Raw genomic sequence first — 20,800 nt, forward strand, 5'->3', positions numbered from 1 at the left:
GGGGGAATCAACCACGGAGGGCCTCTACATCAACATCCTTGCCCCTCCGATGAGTTGTGAATAGTTTACCACAGACCTACGGGTCCATAGTTATTAGCTACATGGCTTCTTCTCTTTTTTTGGATCTCAATACAATGTTCTCCCCCTCTCTTGTGGAGATCTATTCGATGTAAACTCATTTTGCGGTGTGTTTGTCGAGATCCGATGAATTGTGGGTTTATGATCAAGTTTATCTATGAATAATATTTGAATCTTCTCTGAATTCTTTTATGTATGATTGAGTTATCTTTGCAAGTCTCTTCGAATTATCAGTTTGGTTTGGCCTACTAGATTGGTCTTTCTTGCCATGGGAGAAGTTCTTAGCTTTGGGTTCAATCTTGCGGTGTTCTTACCCAGTGACAAAAACGGTTGCAAGACATGTATTGTATTGTTGCCATCGAGGATAACAAGATGGGGTTTATATCATATTGCATGTGTTTATCCCTCTACATCATGTCATCTTGCTTAATGCGTTACTCTGTTCTTATGAACTTAATACTCTAGATGCAGGCAGGAGTCGGACGATGTGTGGAGTAATAGTAGTAGATGCAGGCAGGAGTCGGTCTACTTGTTATGGACGTGATGCCTATATACATGATCATGCCTAGATAATCTCATAACTATGCGCTTTTCTATGAGTTGCTCGATAGTAAATTGTTCGCCCACCATAATACTTATGCTATCTTGAGAGAAGCCTCTAGTGAAACCTATGGCCCCCGGGTCTATCTCTTATCATATTTGCTTTCAATCTACTTTTATTTGCATCTTTATTTTTTGCATCCATGTTATAAAATACCAAAAACATATTTATCTTATCATACTATCTTTATTAGATCTCACTTTCGCAAGTGGCCGTGAAGGGATTGACAACCCCTTTATTGCGTTGGTTGCAAGTTCTCAGTTTGTTTGTGTAGGTGCGTGGGACTTTTGAGGAGCCTCCTACTGGATTGATACCTTGGTTCTCAAAACTGAGGGAAATACTTACACTACACTTTGCTGCATCACCCTCTCCTCTTCGAGGAAAACCAACGCAAGCTCAAGATGTAGCAAGCCTCTCGAGCAGCTAGTTGGATGGCTTGTGGCTCAAAGGAAGTTGTCCTTCCGGTGAACTTGTAGGGGCGTTCTGGCAATAGACCCCTACCATAGACGTGCACAGTGGCCCAGAATTGACGGCTCTCACCGCTCATGGGTCCTTGGAAAAACAAGATATTCTGGGGGTTCTTCTAATGTAAAGGCACGGTGGGTGAGGTTTGCTAGCACGGTCACAAAACCTCCAAGGTTGGTTGTTGTGGTCTCATTATGCACAATAGGGCCAGGCATTATAGCTCAGTTTGGGGAAGAGGCTGTGCTGTGCTGGGTTGAGGCTAGCGTGCCCTTTTTATAGAAAAAGGGGACGGAGTCTTCCTTCGCACGCTTGCGAATGGGACAATTTAGGTGTCGGTCACTGGCACGTGATCGACAAGCTAGGCTGATAGGTTGGGCACCGACTACCAAAAAGGTGTAGGGTCACTGTGTGGCTATCTTACACGAGAAGCTTGGCTGGGGTTTAGGTTAAGGTCTGGTGGGTTGGTTAACCTAGGTTTATCGACCTGGCTAAGATAGGATTAGCCAATGGTCAGTCTGGCTCTGATACCAAGGTTGTCCGGACCGGATTTTCGGGATATCAATTTCCCAGAAAATGGCCCGTGTGCTCACCAGCCCCAGGATTACTGTTAGCTGGCGAGACACCAACTTGATACAGAAACTCCAAGCAAAATACATAATATGTAGTACAAGACCATTCTGGCCTATGAGTACAACACAAGGTCTCTAGTGGTTGATGGTGGAAGCGGTTTGTGGTTCATCAGCGTCTATGGGACTCCATTTCCCACAGGAACAGCTGACCAGGGTAACTCCTATCTTCGCAAGGCTGCGGTCACCATTGCGTGGGTTCCGGGGCTGTCATCGCAACTCTCCTCTCCATGCAAGAAATCTGGCCAAGACAATAGCCAAGGACAAGCCAGTGAGTACTTCTGAATGTACTCGCAAACATTATGAACATAGGTATAATATAACAAATGATAATCATGCTCTGAAATAGTCTATGTTCACAACGTCAGTCACGAAATAACAATCCATGATGCACGCAAGCAGGGTTAATTATATATATAGCATGATTACGCGATAAGGGAGTAGAAATAGAATGCACCGATCGGGTGTCTGAAGCGACGCCTCGAAGGGGAATAATATAAAGCATGCCACAGTCGGGCGTCTGAGCGACACCACATAAAGGGCTTATAAATAATTAATCACAGTGAATATCCAGGAGGCGGTACCATCCCAGGTATACTCAATAATTCAAATGATGTAAATGGTTATTCCATTACAATAGTAATCATAATCATCATGAGTCACAAGTCACGATCCATGTTCTGGTTTAGCAGTTTTTCCTCCGAAGACTGACACTAAGACCGACACTTGACCCATCCCAGACTGTAGTCCTTAACCATGGACATGGCTATTCAAATAGATATAATCTCTGCAGAGGATGTACTCTTTACCCATGGGTAACGGATTACTTTAGTCCATCGGGACTAATTCCGTCTACGGTCTTTTAATTGAAAACACACCTAACCGCACACACCAGCCTGACTTATCAGTGTCTGGAATCACCCACAACACTCGTTAAGCAAAACTCTAAGTGGGCAGGCTACAACTTCGATTAGCATGGGATCACAAAATTTATAACGCGCGCAAACTAGGGGAGCTACCCCCTCGGCTACAATCGGAAATACCCATGCCCCCGGACCAGGTGGCATGCCTACCGGATGCAGCCGGTATCTTCCACCATGGCCTCTTTGTACGGTGTGTGCTACGAAGGGGTTGACAGTTTACTGAACCGTACCCTACTTATGGCAGGGACAAGTGGTAGTACGAGACAAGTATGGGGGTTACTAGAACAAGACTCGATCTATGGCCGTCTCAGGAGGTTTAAGTGTTCCCTGCATGATTAGCATAACAAATATGTTTCAACCAACAGACAGAATCACCACTCATTATACCTCACTATGCCATACCGGACACAACCGTCTTGACGAAGACTGGAGACAAGCTCATGTCTACCCAAGACAGAGGCTTTCTCGGATTCCTTCCGATAGGCATGAAAGGCATACGAGGGTGATTACTATCACAAGCATATCAAATTCCAACAGCAAGGAACATTCATTATGCACTCATGAGTATGATCATATCATCACATAAAATAACGAATCCTTCGTGTTAAGGTGGTGTTGTAACTGTATGAAACAACACACAAACTAATATACCAGGGTTCAGAATGCTTGCCTTCAAGTTGTGGAGAGGAAGGGTGCATTCCAAAACTTTTGGAAGTTTTCTTCTCTTTCCAACAATCCTATTTTGAGAAAATTCAAATTAACACATAGTTTCAAAACAGTAAAAAAAGTTGTTTGGAAAATTTTCAAATAAATATGAAAATAAACTAGAGAGAATTGAGAAACAACAGAAAAAGAATCAAGTCATTTGGACTTATATTTAAAAATTTCTAGCCTGTCAAAGTTTAGTCAAAATTCTGTTTTTAAACAAAACAGAAAAAGAAGAAGAAAAAAATGTTTCGAATAAAAACACGTAGGAGATGTACTCTGGGTTTACGCCTCCACTTACACTAGCGTGGATCAACTCGGGGTCGCTGACAGTGGGTCCCCTGGGCCCACTGGTCAGGTTTGACCAGTCGCCCGCCTCCCTCCTCCTCTGTCCGAGCGGTGGCGGGGTTCCGGCGATCGCCGTCGATGAACCGCGGCTCCCCACGGGGTTCCGAGGGCAGCGATGGATCCGCCAGTCCAGGGCGGTCCTCCCGGTTGTCGCTAGGTAGGTAGGGACGAAGGGAGTCGCCGGCGGCGAGCTCCGCGGCGGAGGTGGCTTCGGGAGGATTTGGGGACTAGAGGTACGGTGGCTCCCGGTCGAGGCTGAGGGGTTGGGTGGCTCCGCACGATCAAGAGGAGTCGGGTGGTGGTGCTAGATGGACGGGGGGGCCTGCTCGCGACGAACGGAGCCGGAGCATGGCGGCGGCCGAACTGGCCGGAGGCGAGGAAGACGCTCTTCCTCCGTCGATTGCGGGCTAGAGGCGCTCCAGAGGGATGTCCTGAGGTTGCCTGGGTGCCTGGTCGAGCTCGGGGTCTCCTCTTATAGGTGGTCGAGGTCGGTTTCGCTGCTGTCGTGGATAGGAACGGCGAACCGATGTTCTGTAGCTTGCAGCGCGACGTGTCGGGGACGGGCTCTAGCAGACATGCTCGAGGATAAGCTCGGGCTTTTCCAGGGGCAGCTGGCGCGCGGCTGTGGCTCGAGCAGCGCCTTCCATGGCAGTAGCTTGCTGCAGCCGCCCGCTAGGCTCCATGGCCGACCTGACGGCGGCGCTGCGGGGCTCCAGGGGTGGCCTAGATGGCTCTGATGAGTGGATGAAGACGGGCGTGGCTCTGCAGGTGAACAAAGGCCAGGGGCCAGACGCGGCGACTCGGGCGCATGCATGTGCAAAACGCGCGCTCTGGGCGCGCCCAGCGCACGCACGCCAGGTGCTCGACGTAATGCCAGCGCGTGTTAGAGAGCTCGAATTATGCTGGTAGTAAATAGGTCTAGGTTAGTGGTAGATAGAAGTTTAGTGGACAAGCTGGTCAGGCAAAGCAAGCAGGTCCAATGTCCAAACTAAAAAGGGATAATTAGATTTATTTCCCTAGTTGTGTCCCACTCGTCTGTTTTTACCCCTAATTCCCCAAAGTCACCGGTTCTGTCCAAGTCACTTTTCTCCTCTTATGCTTTTGCCCTTTGACCGTTTGACCGTGAGTTTGAAAACTTCATAACTAATTCATACTAAATCAGAAAAATGCAAATAAGATACCAAGATGTTCAAAAAAATATCACCTATATGTTAGTGTCATTTGCATTCATGAAAAAAGTGTTGGAAAGTGCACATCCGAGTTTTAGCTCTTTTGATACCACCATGAATAGTGAACTCTAAAAAAATTCAAAAAAAATAAAAAAAATATGGTGGCAAAGAACAACAAATGTTCTAAGTGCTTGCCAAGTTTCATTTGGGAACGACATTCGTGGAAGTCGTGGCAAAAAATAATCTATTTTGGAGTGCTGATTGTTTTTTTGCCGCGGCACCCACGAATGTTATTTCCTAATGAAACTTGGCAGGCACTTAAAGCATTTGTCATTCTTTGCCACCAATTTTTTTTGAATTTTTTGAACTTTTTTAGATTTTACTATTCATGGTGGTAGCATAAGAGCTAAAACTCGGATCGGCACTTTCCAACACTTTTTTCATGATTGCGAATGACACTGACATATAGGTGATGTTTCTCTGAACATTTTGGTATCTTATTTGCATTTTTCTGATTTAGTATAAATTAGTTATGAAGGTTTCAAACTGATGGTCAAACAGTCAAAGGGCAAAAGCATAAGAGGAGCAAGGTGACTTGGACAGAACCGGTGACTTTTGGTAATTAGGGGTAAAACAGACGAGTGGGACACAACTAGGGGCATAAATCTAATTATCCCAACTAAAAACTATGTCAAATCTGACCATGCACACAAGGTGCTTGACAGAATGCCAAGGGCATCTAGGCAACTCTTGGGGTGGCCAAAAAACTCCAGACCCTATTCTCTTTAGGTACAAGTGATGATGGCAAGGTTATTTGGGCAAAAACAGAAACTTGTTAGTGTAAGTTTTTGAGAAAACCAATTCTGGACAGAAAGTAAAGGGCATCATTGCATGGACCAAAAATACTCCAATGGGTCCACTCTCCTAGACATAAGGGTTTGGTAGGGAGGACTATAAGCAGGAAAAAGCTCAGGGGCACTAGAGCAAAATAAATTAGGGTTGAAGTAGAAAAAGCCAATCTGGTCCAGAGAGCAAAAGAGGATGATTTGCTCAAATTTTTCAAAGAACACTCATGGGTTTTTGCATAAAGCTGAATAATATACTCCTACTAACATCCCCTAATTTTGGTGGAAGTTTTAAAGAAATATTTAAATAGATTGTAGTGCAATTTTACCAACTGGACCAGTTTTCAAAACTTGGGGTAGAGCTCAAAATCTCCAATGAATAAAAGATATTTTTGCATCAAAGTGATTTAAAAACATCACATGACATCCCCAAATTTTTGTGGAAATTTTAAATGCATTTATCAAATGGTTGTAGTGCAAAAGAGGCTCTAAAACTTATGGAAATCACTTTTAAAAGAAATAAGGCTCAGGGAAAATAATCATATAAATAATCCACTGATAAAAGAAATGTTTTCTTGAGAGGGTATACAAGTCCAATAATATTTTTGGAAAGTTTTCACTTGGGGTAAAAACTCCACAATATCAAAGAAAAGAGAGGTTCTGAAATCAAAAGAAAAATCCAGAAAATAAAAATTTAATTTCCTAGCAAAATTTTAATTGATACATCATGGTTAAATTTTTGGGGTGTTACACATCGCCCGCGAGTTCTTTGTGTTTGCCCGTGCGTCTGAACGCAGAAGGGGAGGAGAGAGAGAGCACACATGGAACCCACCTGTAAGTGAATGCGAATATTACTAAAAACAATATTACATGTTATCCATTAAATAGGTTGTGGTAATATAAAAACATTATGTGAACAAAGGGGGGTACAACAAACACTGTTGTTCTACGTATGTTGCCTATTGACGTGCGGCTTGAAGGCCCGGTCGCATGTTCGATCCTCGTCCTTTATTTTTTAATTTGTATATGGGTCCAAATATGTTTCATGACATGTGGGCCCCTCGGTGTGTAGTATGTAGCACTTTAATTTGTGGGTCGAAATTTGTTCCATTCCAAGTGGACTATCGGTGTGTAGTTTTGTAGCTTGTTTATAATAATTAAAGCGAACAACATAGTTTTTTGCAATAATACCATGGTGCAACGTTGAAGGCGAGAAAGGACGTGCAAGAGAGCGATGACCGAGCCAGAGGGAAATCAACTAGGGGAGTTGCGGGGGTTGCAACGGTGTTTGGAGTAGTTGTGGGCCGAATGCTACGAAAATATAATCTAAACCGACCGGAATAAATGCCTACGCAAATTAATCCAAGGTTGGAGTGCCCCTCGCAATGTAAATAGCTCCGGCTTTGCGAGGGATAGAGCGGTAGTAGCTTCAATGCGTGGAAGATACGGTGTGAGAAAGCGAGGTCAATCGAGAGACATATAGATAGAGAGACAAAGTGAGTGTGGTCTGACATTCATTGAGCAGATATACATGCTCTGGAGAGATATTGTCCGATTGAGCTTTTGGCAAGGGTGAGGGCTGTAAGATAGAGCTTGAGAGATGATCCAGTCACAAACGTGTAGATATATTTTGTGCGTGGGAGGAAGCAAGGTCAATCGATCACATAGGGTCGCCGTGCGATCGAAAGAGTGAGACGGGTTGGAGAGAGTGACCTAGATAGACAATGTGCGTGAGAGAGTATACAATGTGAATAGGTCGAATTGGGATCAAACATTGTGATATATTGTTTTTGTCTGACAAAGAGCAAGGTCAATCGAGACATACACACACACAGAGAGAGAGAGAGAGAGATTGAGGGAGCGTCGCCCACCATGAGGTCGAAAGAGTGGCGGCGGCTTGGATGGACTGACCTAGATAGACAATCTGCATGAGAGAGTATAGAGTGTGTCGATCGAGGCCCGAATAGGGAGATATATCATTTGTGTGTGAAAGAAAACAAGGTTAAACGAGACTCATATAAAGAGAGCGAGATTGAGCGAGTGTGGCCCGCCGTGCGGAAGAAAGAGTGAGACAGTCTCGAGGGAGTGACCTAGATATACAACGTGCGTGCGTGCGCACGAGAGGTTGGGGGGCTAGATAGGCAATGCATGTATTTAGCGTGAGAGGGTGAGAGGGAGAGGGGGAGAGAGAGAGAGAGCTCGGCATGGGGTGCAATGGCGGGTATGTGAGGTAAATACATTTGGTAACAGAGTGGAAAAAGGGGTTGTGTAGTTGAGAGACTTAGAGATCGAAACATGGAGAGAAAGAATGAACGTGTGTTGGAAACCGATAGCTTCCTAAGGTGGTTAGGAGAGGAAGATTGACCGATACAGGAAGTATGTAGCGTGTGTGCGGGGGGGGGGGGGGGGGGCTAAAAACAACATTTGAATGTACATAGTACGAGACTTAATATCGATGTTTCAATTTGGTGTACATCGTAAGATTTCAACCGAGGACCATGCATACGGGTAATTATTTCGAATTCGTGCCATACTCAGTTTCGAAAAGTTGACATTGACTCAATTTGTTGTGCTTATTTGTAGGTCATATGTTTGAATCCATCCAAAAGTTTTCTCACTACCATGGTGTTCATCATATACATATGAATTTGTATTAAAAAAGTAGCGTGGATACAGTGAAATGGGAAATCCATGTTAGAATTGGAGATCGCTATGTGATACACACTCTAATTCAAATAACTAATTATGTGACACACACTCTAATCCACGTTAGCGTGGATACCGTTTTGATTTTTTTTTCAAATAACTCCTCATTAATTAATTTATAGTACTCCCTGTGTTCACTTTTATTAGACCTTGAAGACATTTCAAGCAATGTGCAAAATAGTTCATTTTAAGTTGCCTGAAACGACTTACAAAAGTGAAAGGATGGAGTATCTCGTTTCGAATGACTAATTATTGCAAGGAAAACATGAGCCTGGTAATATATATAGATTCGTTTGCAAATGAAAGAAGATTCGTTTACATTCTCAAATGTAGGCGCACCAGGCAAACCAGGGTCGTGTCGGGGTGGACGTTGCTTTGGTGCCTTAAAGGCACCTGCCTTTGGGTCACTGACATGTGGGCCAGCTATCTATTGGGCCCACATGTCATGGACACAAAGGCAGGTGCCTTATGGCACCAAAGCATAGTCCTGTCGGGCTGGTCGCATGTGTCGGACGGACGTGTAGCACCCAGCCACCCACCCCCTCCCTCCCTCCCCCACTCCCCCCACCCCCACCCCACCCCCACCCCCCAAAAGGACGACAACAAAATTAAGTTCGCGCTTCCACGTTTCAGATTGAAATATCTGGTGGCCCCAATTCCATCCCTGCAAAATCTCTCTTATCCATCATCCCCTTCCGTGCCGAGATTGCTCAAATCCCTAATTTGCCACCAACCCAAGCAAAGTTCAAATCGCCCCTCGTCTCATCTCTTTCCCCACCTCTGTGCCGGACGACGGCGACGATGACGATGGTCGCGCTTCACCACCGCACCGGAGCTACCTCATCTATGCCCTCGTCCACCGCACCGGGTGGTCCACCGACAACGTCGGCTGCCGCAACCGACGTGCCTCACAGACACCAACTTCCACTGCATCAGGTGCACTTCACTGACGCCGTCTCCGAGCTCACCAGGGCTACTTCATCGAGCACATCGTCGCACCTCTGCCGCCCGAGGCCGTTGGGGCTTCACCAACGGTCTCGTCCATTGCATCATAGCGCTCCATTGCCACTCAAGATCTGCATTCGTGCGCGGCCAGCCAACGCCAGCGCATCACCCTCAACGGCTCTGAAGTGACCAGCACTCTAGCGAAGATAGCATGCCCAAACGCCGGCCCGAACTAGGTATCCACACATCACTCCCTTGTGCAATGTTCCGACGATGTTTGGATATCCTTTCACTGCTCTCTTAGCTTACACGCCTATGCAACTCTGACTTTAACTCTTATTTCTTCTGGAGATATCATCTGAAACAAGAAAATCCATTTTTTTAGCGAAGCATGACGGTGATACGGGATCTGGTACACATCCTGCACACCCGTATAACCTTGTAAGTATCTATCCTCCGGTACAACATCAAGGTCGATTCCTCTTATTTGATCAACCATTCGCCGTGTCAAAAATGCAGAGGGGGATGCAAGGAGCACAAGTCCTGCACATCCAAGCAAGTGGTAACATGGTGTAGGACATTGAAGTATGTCTAGAGGGGGGTGATTAGACTACTTGACAAATAAAAACTTAACTTTTTCCCAATTTTAGAGTTTGGCAGATTTTAGCTATTTTAGGACGAGTTAAGCAATCATCACACAATTCAAGCAAGCATGCAAAGAGTATATAGGCAGCGGAAATTAAAGCATGCAACTTGCAAGAAAGTAAAGGGAAGGGTTTGGAGGATTCAAACACAATTGGAGACACGGATGTTTTTTGCGTGGTTCCGATAGGTGGTGCTATCGTACATCCACATTGATGAAGACTTCAACCCACGAAGGGTAACGGCTGCGCGAGTCCACAGAGGGCTCCACCCACGAAGGGTACACGAAGAAGCAACCTTGTCTATCCCACCATGGCCATCGCTCACGAAGGACTTGCCTCACTAGCGGTAGATCTTCACGAAGTACTCCTTTCCCTTACAAACTCCTTGGTTCAACTCCACAATCTTGTTGGAGGCTCCCAAGTGACACCTAGCCAATCTAGGAGACACCACTCTCCAAGAAGTAACAAATGGTGCGTTGATGATGAACTCCTTGCTCTTGTGCTTCAAATGATAGTCTCGCCAACACTCAACTCTCTCTCTCATAGGTTTTGGATCTGGTGGAAAGAAGATTTGAGTGGAAAGCAACTTGGGGAAGGCTAGAGATCAAGATTCATATGGTAGGAATGGAATATCTTGGTCTCAACACATGAGTAGGTGGTTCTCTCTCAGAAATGGTAAGTTGGAAGTGTAGGTTCGTTCTGATGGCTCTCTCCACGAATGAAGAGGTGGTGGAGGGGTATATATAGCCTCCACACAAAATCTAACTGTTACACACAATTTACCAAAATCGGTGGGACCGAATCGTTAAACTCGGTCGGACCGATTTAGTAAACCTAGTGACCGTTACTGATTTTCGGTGGGACTGACATGCATCTTGGTGAAACCGATTCGATTAGTTTAGGGCATAACGTAATCTCGGTAAGACCGATTAAACAAACTCGGTGAGACCGATTTGGTAATAAGCTTTCCAGAGAGTTGGTCAGGTAAACTCGGTGGGACCGAGTTGCTCTTTTCGGTGAGATCGAAATGTTACAAAAAGGAAACAGAGAGTTTACGTTGCAATCTCGGTGGGACCGATCGCTCACTTCGGTTAGACCGAAACATTACAAAGGGAAACAGAGAGATTACAATCCCATCTCGGTGAGACCGAGATCCCTATCGGTAAGACCGATTTGCTTAGGGTTTGTGGCAGTGGCTATGGCTTTTGGAATCGGTGGCGCCGGATAGGAAGAATCGGTGTGACCGATTTTGGCTTTGGGTATAGGTCGTTTGTGGATGTGGGAAAGTAGTTGAGGGTTTTGGAGCATATCACTAAGCACATGAAGCAAGAGGCTCATTAAGCAACACCTCATCCCTCCTTGATAGTATTGGCTTTTCCTATAGACTCAATGTGATCTTGGATCACTAAAATATAAAATGAAGAGTCTTGAGCTTTTGAGCTTGAGCCAATCCTTTGTCCTTAGTATTTTGAGGGATCCACTTTCATCATCCATGCCATGCCATTCGTTGAGCTTTCCTGAAATAATAGTCTTGGAATAGCATTAGCTCAATGAGCTATATGTTGTTATGAATTACCAAAACCACCTAGGGATAGTTGCACTTTCAATCTCCCCCTTTTTGCTAATTGATGACAACATATAGATCAAAGTCGACAAATGATAATAAGATTGAATGACATCGTCGCTTTGAGAAGTTTGTGATAAGCAAGAGCTCCCCCAAAATTTGTGCATGGGTTAATATCTGCTTTGGCCTGCAAATGCACAATGAATTAGGCTCATGGGTTACTCTTCCATGTCACATACATCTTGGTGGAGCGCTCAAAATAATAAACAATGAATACATGCACTCATCACCAAGCATCGTGAATGATCACATAAGATAGATAGGATAATATCAAGCATGCATAAGTGTAGCTTACGATCAAACACATGATCATCAATGTCTCACAAGAATAGCATAGTATCTCAAGCACTCAAAAGCAAACAAGTTTAACCACCAAAGCAAGAGAGAACAAAAGCAACACTCTCTCTCTCGAAGCCTATGATCTTCACATTTTTCTCCCCCTTTGGCAACAAGTTACCAAAAAGTTCATAGAAAATGCATAGTGCTAGATCGACTCTCAGGCTTGATCTTCTGGTGGTGGTGTCCTGATAGCTCCTTGGACGAAGGCTTCAGTTGAAGTAGAGGGTGCTGGAGTGGATGCTGGAGCTGGTTGCACTGGAACTGTAGGGGCAGTAGCTGGTGCTGAAGTTGTTGCTCTAGTGTCTGTCACTGGCACTGCAACTGACCTCTGGGCTCTAGGCACTCTGGCAAATGCATCAGTGCTTGTCTTGCCCTTCCTCTCCTGCATATCATCCTCCAGCTGCTCTACAACTGACTGATTCTCAGTTACTTTAACATCTAGATCATAGAATTTTTGTTCCATGATTCTTTCAAGGCTCTCCTGATTCTGAGTGAGGGTGGCCAGTCCTTTCTCAATCCTCAGAGTTGATGCTATCAAGTAACCAAGTTGCTCCTGTTTGGTTTTCAAGAAATATTCAGATGCCTCCCCTTGAGTTAGCATCTTGGCAGCCTTCTCCTTCTTTGCCTTCTCCTTCTTCTCCTGAGCTTGAACTAATTGTGGATCATCTTCATACATGACAACCTCATTGTCCTCAAAGTCTGGATAAAGTGGAAAATGTTCCTTATCCAACTGATATTTCCCTATGCCCATCTTTGAGTTAATCAACTCCTGAAGCTGAGGTGCATATCCACAGCTCCTCTTCTGATCTGCTGCGGTCCTCTTGATTGTTTCAATGATTAGGCTCATGACTTTGAACTTCTGTGGCACATCAAACACATGCAACATGTTGATGGCATGCCCTTTGATCATGTTATGGTCACCAGACTTGGGTAACAAAGTGTGCCTCAGAATCCAATTGATGGTTGGCAACCCTGACAGTAGGAAGTGAACTGATCCAAACTTGTGAGTCTCTACTGCCTTGTCTGGAATCTCCTTGTACATGTGAGCCATTGAATGGTGACCCAACTTCTTCTTTGCATAAATGTCCAGGTCATCCTCATCTTCCTTGGGGGCATTTATCAGACTTGCCCATTCTTCAACAATGGATTGGTACCTTGTACCTTCAGACATCCAAACAATTCTACCATCTGGGTAAAAATGTGATGTGGAGTAGAACTGCATGATAAGCTCATCATTCCAGTTGGTGAACTTCTGTCCAACAAAATCAGCAACTCCACAAGCAACAAAGCTTTCTTGCACTCCAGGATAGTGCTATTCATTGTCCCTGATGTAGGTCCAGTTGACCCACCTCATGTCACAAACTATGGGCTTCTTGTCCAACAGAATTGTTTCATAAAAGTCCTGTTGTTCCTTTGTGTGGAACCTGTAGTCAACAGCAGTTCTTCTTCTTGAAGCATATGGATCTTCCATCCTCCACAGTCTCAGCCCTGAATCCTTCCTGATTCTCATGTCCTCAGCCACAGGATGGGCATCATTGTGGTCTGGTATCTTGGGCTTGAGCTTTCTTAGGACCTGTCCTTCTTCATCTTCATCTTCTGCAACATTGGGCACTGGGGCCTTGTTCTTCTCAGCAGCTGGAATACTCCTAGTATTCCTCTTTGGAACTTGCTTGGCCTTGGAGGCAGCTTTGGGTGCATCTTTGGGCTTGGATGTTGCAACCCCTGATCTGATTGCATCACCCATAAGCTTGGGTGTCTTAGGTGCTGGTGCAGCATCCTCTTCCTCTTCTGCATCCCTTCTCATAGTGGGCTTTCCAAGGACCTTGGCAGTTGTGGTTCTTGCTCTCTTCTTTTTCTTGTCCTGATCACCATCATCCTCTGATTCAATTGTGAACTTCATAGTTTCACCAGTGGGGACTTTCTGAGTTTTGGAAGAAGTGACTTTCTTCTCAGGTGCTTCTTTGGGTTGAGCCTGAGCTAGCACTTGAGTGTACTTTCTGGCCTTTGGCATTGGTGTCCTCTTGGCAGGAACTTTCTTCTTCAAACCTGGCTTAGTGCTATGTGCAGAGCCATATTCTTTCTTGAGCACCACTTTCTTGGAAGTGGCCTCATCTTCCTCAGCTTTGTAATCTTCATCCTTAGAATCTGAAGTTCTTTTCCTCCTTTTCCTAGTTGTAGCCTTAGGCAAATTGCTAGGAGTACTTCTGCTCCCATCATCTGTAGTTGAGGGACTAGTGGCCTGACTCAAGTCCATCTGCTCTTCTGACCTGTTCTGGCTGTCACTCTGATCAGACATACTGCAAAAGCTGACTGCTGACCCTGTGAAGAGTTATAGATGAGATAGAATAGATGAGCATCACAAAATGCAGAGATTTTTGCAAAAGAATGATTCAAAAGTTCAGTTTTAGTTTTCCATAGAAAGCATTTCACATCAACCGATTTTCAAACTCGGTGATACTGAAGCAGTTTTGGAACCTAAACTGATGATCTCGGTTGGACCGAGTCTCAGTTCGGTGGCACCGAGACTGCTAGGGTTTCACAGAATCCTCAAATCGGTCGCACCGATTAGCAATTCTCGGTCAGACCAAGAGTCACTAGTGCAATGGCATAAGCCAAATCGGTGAGACCGAGTTTTTCAACTCGGTGGGTCCGAGATGGTTTCGGCGGAAACATAACCCTAAAAATTTGAATCTCATCTAATCTATGGACTACTTTGGTTGGATAGAGGAGTTTCAATCGTGGCAATATTCAATAAAAGTACAATGTGCTTGGAATCAGATGTGGATAGCACAAAGATCAAGTCCATACCCTAACTTGGCAGTGGACTTGCTATGGCGACAACGGCGGGGACGAAATCCGTTGACGGCGGCGGAGACCAGCGACAGGAGGCTGCTGGCGACGAGGAGACAATCAAGAGACCTCCGATGGCAGAGCGACCTATTGCGGGGGCGAAGGGTTTCGGAGAAATTTCCAAAATTTTGCCCGTGGCTATATATAGCCCGACCCTGTCGGTGTGACCGAGTGGAACAACTCGGTGGCACCGAGATGCATAACTGTGTTCAGTTACAGCAAATCGGTGAGACCGAAAAGTTCAAATCGGTTGCACCGAGATTGAAAACTCAGATCAACTTAATGATCTCGGTAGGACCGAAATGGAGGAATCGGTCTGACCAAGAATCACAAAGAGGTTTTGGAAGTTTAAGTCTATGACGAATCGGGGACTCCGAGTGCTCCTCACACAGAGTGGTTCGAATCTGACTTGATCAAATTTTTTGATGTAGCATGAATAGAGTTTGAGATGAGAAAAGCACAGATAGCTAAAGAAGGTTCTTAGGCATTCTTGTCCATCCACTTGGCAAAAAGAAAAGAAACCAAACAATCAAAACAACAAGTGGATGCCCTTGAATGAGTAAAATATGCACCAACATGCTCACACAATAAGATGTCAAATGAAATATGTGGCAAAGCAAGAACAACCAATTCTAGCATCTATCAAACAATTGGCAATGACTAGGTCATCTATATATGAGTATATTGACTTAGGAGTCAAATGAGAACATTTGATCATAGGTCATACTCATTGTTTAAGCTCAAGTGGGGTTACCACTTTTACATAATGCATTAATGTGTTCACACCTTTAGAGTTGCTTTGACTCAATTCTTAGAGTTAAGCTCCCCCTAGATGTGAGATCCCCCCTTAGAGGGATGAACTAACCTTGGGTTTTGTCGATGATGACTTCATGTAGGTGTTGAAGATGTGGATGCTCAATGTTGGTGTAGATCATTTGGAGCAATCCTTTGGAGTGAGTTGCACTTTCAACTTAAGTACATGGGTTAGTCCCACAAGGAACAAACAAGAATATCCATAGACATAGAGTGATGCACACACAAGATGATGTCCATGAATTCATTAGGTTACCTTGTCCCTTGCCTTACCAACATGAGGGTTTATGACTCCTTGAACTAGTGCAAGATGTGGAAGTTGATTGCACTTGTTCTTGCCAAAATGATATGAGTGAAGAATGTTGGCGGAGTCACCCTCAAGAACTCTCTAGTTCTTCTTCTTCGGGATCCACATCATCTTGATGGGAATCCTCGGAGTTACAGTTGTACTTGATGAAGTAGAACTTGTCGTAGTCTTGGGAACCCACTTGAACGAGGCTTTAGGTGCTTCTTCAAATGCATCAATCTCTTCTTGAAGCTTGTCCTTGCCTTTGTTCTTGTGGTCCTGTGGTGGAAGATCATCTTGAGCTTGTGTTCCCTTGAAGGAAGTAGGATCATACTTCTCTTGTTGAGGAACAAACTTCATCTTGGGGTATTGATCTTCTTCCCACTCAACTCCATTGGCATTGAACTTTCGTTCAAAAACAACACCTTGATTCTTCCGGTGCCTTCCTTGCTTGCGTACAATTTCCTCGAATTGCTTACTCCCGGCAAGGCTCTTGTAAACAACTTTCTTTATAATTCCCTTCAATAAGCTATTTTCTTGCTCAAGTGTAACTCGGCTAAGAGAATCATTAGTGGAATCAAGAGAACTACTAGAAGCAACAATATTGGATTTGACATTATTATTGTTACTACTAGAGGAAGTATCTTTCTTGTACTTGTTACTAGACTTGACTTGAGGCATGTAAGTAGATAAGAGTAAACGCTTGGCAATGTAAGAAGAACTTTTCTTGCGAAGATCATCATTGATTGCTTTTAAGAACTCATGCTCTTGCTCAAGATTGAGCTTTTCAAAGCGTAATTTCTCATGAGCCCTTAAAAGTACTCGATGATCTTCATAGATAGTTTCATGAGCAAACTTAAGAGAGTTTAGTTCTTTAGTTAGAAGCTCAATCTTCTCCTTATCATTGTCATTCGTTCTATCTTGATTAGCATGATTAATTGATGTTTCATCATAGTATTCATCACTAGAGTTGTCAACAAGTAAATCATCATCCACAAGCAAGTCATCTTCATCACTATTGAAATCAACATACTCGGGATGTGTTACCTTTGGACCTTTGGCCATGAAGCATCTTCCAACACCTTCATTTGGTGAGTCAAATATGTCGTAGGAGTTGGTTGACACAAGTGCTAGACCGGCAACACCTTCATCTTGAGTATATTCGGAGTCGGAGTGATAGCTTCTCTCGGAGTGATTGTCGGAGTCGGAGCCGGATACCCATTCACCAACATGAGCTTGATGTCTTCGTTTTGTGTAGCTCCTTGATGACTTGTCCTTCCTTTCCGAATCCTTGCTTCTCCGTGAGGGTCTTTGTTCATAACGATCATCTCTACTCCTCCTCTCTCTTGGTGGTGATTCTTCTCTTTTGCTCCTTCTTCTTGGAGAATCTTCTCTTCTTTTGTAGGGTGTCATACACTCATTGGAGTAGTCTCCGGGTCTCCCACAATTGTAGCAATTGCGCTCTCGACTAGAAGATCTTTTGTCATTGTAAGACCTAGACTTGGAGCTTCTTTCTTTGCTTCTACTCTTGTAGAATTTGTTAAAGTTCTTCACCATTAAGCTCAATTCTTCATTGAAGGTTGGTTTCTCACTTGATGATGTGGGGGCTTCACTTGAGGCTTTGTAAGCACCACTTGACTTGTTGTGAAGTTCCTCCTTATCCTTGAGTGACATCTCATGAGCAACAATTCTTCCAATGACTTCCGTTGGCTTGAGATCTTTGTAGTTTGGCATCATTTGAATCAATGTGCACACAGTATCATACTTTTCATCCAATGCTCTTAGAATCTTCTTGATGATGAATTTGTCGGTCATCTCTTCACTCCCTAAGCCAGCAATCTCATTTGTGACAAGAGCAAGCCTATAGTACATTTCAGCGACACCTTCACCATCCTTCATTTTGAACTTGTCAAGCTGACTTTGGAGCACATCCAACTTGGATTCCTTGACGGACTCGGTACCTTCATGCATTCTCAAGACGACTGATTTTGTTGAATTCTTCGGGGAACAATCCGTTGAAGATGATATCACAAGCTTGAGTGTTGTATTGCAGCATCTTCAATTCTTCCGCATTAGCTTCACGGTTCGGTTCTCTCCCATCAAAGAATTCAGCTTGCAATCCAATACAAATAATTTCCCAAACGGCGGGGTTATGTCAAAGAATATGCATTTTCATCTATTCTTCCAACTAGCAAAATTAGTACCATCAAAGTAAGGACCTCTATGGTGATAATTTCCCTCGCTAGACGCCATACTCTCCTAGGTTGTGAAACCAAGGCTATGACCACCAAAAGCTATGGAAATCAAAGCAAATGGAGACCAAAGCTCTGATACCACTTGTAGGACCTTGAAGTATGTCTAGATGGGGGTGATTAGACTACTTGACCAATAAAAACTTAACCTTTTCCCAATTTTAGAGTTTGGCAGATTTTAGCTATTTTAGGACAAGTCAAGCAATCATCACACAATTCAAGCAAGCATGCAAAGAGTATATAGGGAGCGGAAATTAAAGCATGCAACTTGCAAGAAAGTAAAGGGAAGGGTTTGGAGGATTCAAACGCAATTAGAGACACGGATGTTTTTGGCATGGTTCCGATAGGTGGTACTATCGTACATCCACGTTGATGGAGACTTCAACCCACGAAGGGTAACGGCTGCGCGAGTCCATGGAGGGCTCCACCCACGAAGGGTCCACGAAGAAGCAACCTTGTCTATCCCACCATGGCCATCGCCCACGAAGGACTTGCCTCACTAGCGGTAGATCTTCACGAAGTAGGCGATCTCCTTGCCCTTACAAACTCCTTGGTGCAACTCCACAATCTTGTCAGAGGCTCCCAAGTGACACCTAGCCAATCTAGGAGACACCACTCTCCAAGAAGTAACAAATGGTGCATTGATGATGAACTCCTTGCTCTTGTGCTTCAAATGATAGTCTCCCCAACACTCAACTCTCTCTCTCTCATAGGTTTTGGATCTGGTGGAAAGAAGATTTGAGTGGAAAGCAACTTGGGGAAGGCTAGAGATCAAGATTCATATGGTAGGAATGGAATATCTTGGCCTCAACACATGAGTAGGTGGTTCTCCCTCATAAATGGTAAGTTTGAAGTGTAGGTTCGTTCTGATGGCTCTCTCCACGAATGAAGAGGAGGTGGAGGGGTATATATAGCCTCCACACAAAATCTAACCGTTACACACAATTTACCAAACTCGGTGGGACCGAGTCGTTAAACTTGGTCGGACCGATTTAGTAAACCTAGTGACCCTTAGTGATTTTTGATGGGACTGACATGCATCTCAGTGAGACCTATTCGGTTGGGGTTAGGGCATAACGTAATCTTGGTAAGACCGATTACACAAACTTGGTGAGACCGATTTGGTAATAAGCTTTCCAGAGAGTTGGTCAGGTAAACTCGGTGGGACCGATTTGCTCTTTTCGGTGAGACCGAAATGTTACAAAAAGGAAACATAGAGTTTACATTGCAATCTCAATGGGACCGATCGCTCACTTCGGTTAGACCAAAACGTTACAAAGGGAAACAGAGAGATTACAATCCCATCTTGGTGAGACCGAGATCCCTATCGGTAAGACCGATTTGCTTAGGGTTTGTGGTAGTGGCTATGACTTTTGGAATCGGTGGCGCCGGATAGGAAGAATCGATGTGACCGATTTTGGCTTTGGGTATAGGTCATTTGTGGATGTGGGAAAGTAGTTGAGGGTTTTGGAGCATATCACTAAGCACATGAAGCAAGAGGCTCATTAAGAAACACCTCATCCCTCCTTGATAGTATTGGCTTTTCCTATAGACTCAATGTGATCTTGGATCACTAAAATATAAAATGAAGAGTCTTGAGCTTTTGAGATTGATCCTTTTTCCTTAGTATTTTGAGGGATCCACTTTCATCATCCATGCCATGCCATTCATCGAGCTTTCCTGAAATAATAGTCTTGGAATAGCATTAGCTCAATGAGCTATATGTTGTTATGAATTACCAAAACCACCTAGGGATAGTTGCACTTTCACATGGACTTGTACATGGAACATCCCAAGCACAAGCAGAGCTGTAGTGAGCCTGTACAACGAGCTAGCGTAAGTCCCTGCATTTCATTTAATTCGTGCTGGCATTCGTGTATGATTTGTGTGCAGTGGCGGATCCAGGAATTCAAGTTACCAGGGGCGAACTTTTAACTTAAAAAATATGAAGGCACTTGCACTCCGGAAATCAACATAACTTGAGAAATGTGAAGCTACATGCACTTTGAAAACCAGCTAATGATCCAAAGTAGTTCAGATTATAAACACTAAATGATGCAACCACCAAAAAACACAAAATGCAACATGGTGTACAAGGACTACAAACATGGTATGTACCTGCTTGAATTATTCGTTCTCTGGCTGAAAATATCGAAGTGTAATTGCACCTATAACCAGTGCGCAAATTGCATATCAATATATCTATACTGCACAAGTATGCTAATAGTTTCAAACAACAGACTAGAAAAGTATTTATGCTATGTTGTCATGATACGGGGAATTTTTGGTAGATGGCCTCGACGTTTGCTCAAGTTATGAAAATGCACTATAATTTGTTTGTCATCAATGCCTGCAAATCTCTGTCTCCCTCAACATAGCAGATCATCATTAGACACTAAATCCTTCAATGAGCTTGCAAAATGCTTGCATTAGATCCCTCATTAGACACTATATGTTCATCACCAGGAGCATGTAAAATGTTTGCATCAAATCCTTCATTAGCAGTCTGTTCATTAGACACTTCAGGCTCAAGAACAACATGAGCTTGTATGTTTGCATCGGAAACTTGATTAGATAAATC

This window comes from Triticum aestivum, chromosome 7B (assembly GCF_018294505.1).
Source record: "Triticum aestivum cultivar Chinese Spring chromosome 7B, IWGSC CS RefSeq v2.1, whole genome shotgun sequence".
Lineage (NCBI taxonomy): Eukaryota > Viridiplantae > Streptophyta > Magnoliopsida > Poales > Poaceae > Triticum > Triticum aestivum.